This window comes from Scardinius erythrophthalmus, assembly GCF_964197995.2.
Source record: "Scardinius erythrophthalmus genome assembly, chromosome: 12".
NCBI classification, from domain to species: Eukaryota; Metazoa; Chordata; class Actinopteri; order Cypriniformes; family Leuciscidae; genus Scardinius; species Scardinius erythrophthalmus.
This window is the reverse complement of record NC_138232.1, coordinates 477,501-480,000: the sequence shown is the minus strand read 5'-3', so window position 1 is coordinate 480,000 and position 2,500 is coordinate 477,501. Positions and strand designations below refer to the sequence as shown.

Genomic DNA, 2,500 nt, shown 5'->3' with positions numbered 1-2,500 from the left:
AGGCTCTAAACACACAGGAGAACTCCACGACTGCGCACAGCTGAGACTGATCTGAGACCTGAGGAGCTGAGGCTCTAAACACACAGGAGAACTCCACGACTGCGCACAGCTGAGACTGATCTGAGACCTGAGGAGCTGAGGCTCTAAACACACAGGAGAACTCCACGACTGCGCACAGCTGAGACTGATCTGAGACCTGAGGAGCTGAGGCTCTAAACACACAGGAGAACTCCACGACTGCACACAGCTGAGACTGATCTGAGACCTGAGGAGCTGAGGCTCTAAACACACAGGAGAACTCCACGACTGCACACAGCTGAGACTGATCTGAGACCTGAGGAGCTGAGGCTCTAAACACACAGGAGAACTCCACGACTGCGCACAGCTGAGACTGATCTGAGACCTGAGGAGCTGAGGCTCTAAACACACAGGAGAACTCCACGACTGCACACAGCTGAGACTGATCTGAGACCTGAGGAGCTGAGGCTCTAAACACACAGGAGAACTCCACTACTGCGCACAGCTGAGACTGATCTGAGACCTGAGGAGCTGAGGCTCTAAACACACAGGAGAACTCCACGACTGCGCACAGCTGAGACTGATCTGAGACCTGAGGAGCTGAGGCTCTAAACACACAGGAGAACTCCACGACTGCACACAGCTGAGACTGATCTGAGACCTGAGGAGCTGAGGCTCTAAACACACAGGAGAACTCCACGACTGCACACAGCTGAGACTGATCTGAGACCTGAGGAGCTGAGGCTCTAAACACACAGGAGAACTCCACGACTGCACACAGCTGAGACTGATCTGAGACCTGAGGAGCTGAGGCTCTAAACACACAGGAGAACTCCACGACTGCACACAGCTGAGACTGATCTGAGACCTGAGGAGCTGAGGCTCTAAACACACAGGAGAACTCCACGACTGCACACAGCTGAGACTGATCTGAGACCTGAGGAGCTGAGGCTCTAAACACACAGGAGAACTCCACGACTGCGCACAGCTGAGACTGATCTGAGACCTGAGGAGCTGAGGCTCTAAACACACAGGAGAACTCCACGACTGCACACAGCTGAGACTGATCTGAGACCTGAGGAGCTGAGGCTCTAAACACACAGGAGAACTCCACGACTGCACACAGCTGAGACTGATCTGAGACCTGAGGAGCTGAGGCTCTAAACACACAGGAGAACTCCACGACTGCACACAGCTGAGACTGATCTGAGACCTGAGGAGCTGAGGCTCTAAACACACAGGAGAACTCCACTACTGCGCACAGCTGAGACTGATCTGAGACCTGAGGAGCTGAGGCTCTAAACACACAGGAGAACTCCACGACTGCGCACAGCTGAGACTGATCTGAGACCTGAGGAGCTGAGGCTCTAAACACACAGGAGAACTCCACGACTGCACACAGCTGAGACTGATCTGAGACCTGAGGAGCTGAGGCTCTAAACACACAGGAGAACTCCACGACTGCACACAGCTGAGACTGATCTGAGACCTGAGGAGCTGAGGCTCTAAACACACAGGAGAACTCCACGACTGCACACAGCTGAGACTGATCTGAGACCTGAGGAGCTGAGGCTCTAAACACACAGGAGAACTCCACGACTGCACACAGCTGAGACTGATCTGAGACCTGAGGAGCTGAGGCTCTAAACACACAGGAGAACTCCACGACTGCACACAGCTGAGACTGATCTGAGACCTGAGGAGCTGAGGCTCTAAACACACAGGAGAACTCCACGACTGCACACAGCTGAGACTGATCTGAGACCTGAGGAGCTGAGGCTCTAAACACACAGGAGAACTCCACGACTGCACACAGCTGAGACTGATCTGAGACCTGAGGAGCTGAGGCTCTAAACACACAGGAGAACTCCACGACTGCGCACAGCTGAGACTGATCTGAGACCTGAGGAGCTGAGGCTCTAAACACACAGGAGAACTCCACGACTGCGCACAGCTGAGACTGATCTGAGACCTGAGGAGCTGAGGCTCTAAACACACAGGAGAACTCCACGACTGCACACAGCTGAGACTGATCTGAGACCTGAGGAGCTGAGGCTCTAAACACACAGGAGAACTCCACGACTGCACACAGCTGAGACTGATCTGAGACCTGAGGAGCTGAGGCTCTAAACACAAAGGAGAACTCGTAATCAACTCAACAGGAACAGGAACTAACTAACAAACAAGGAAGCGAACTAGGAACGGTTGGCAGAACAGGAACAGAACACTGGGAGAACAGAACTGACAACAATGGGCCGTAACTCACTGCTGATCTGCATTATCCATCTATCATTAATAATTAATACTTTTATTCAGTATGGATGCATTAAATTGATCAAAAGTGACAGTAAAGATATGTATAATAGGCCTGTAGTGATGAATGGGCCAATAATCGGTATCGGCCAATCAAAGCAAAGATTTTCACTATCGGCCAATTGTTTAAATACAGCTGATGATCAGGGACGATTATATCCTGTCAGTC

At 51.9% G+C, this 2,500-nt stretch overlaps 1 protein-coding gene across 7 annotated transcripts in view; it reads left to right on the top strand.

Annotated features, from left to right (window-relative positions):
* Positions 1–2,500, top strand: part of caskb (calcium/calmodulin-dependent serine protein kinase b) — a 92,932-nt gene that overhangs the window by 25,982 nt on the left and 64,450 nt on the right. The gene's annotated exons all lie outside the window — the stretch shown is intronic.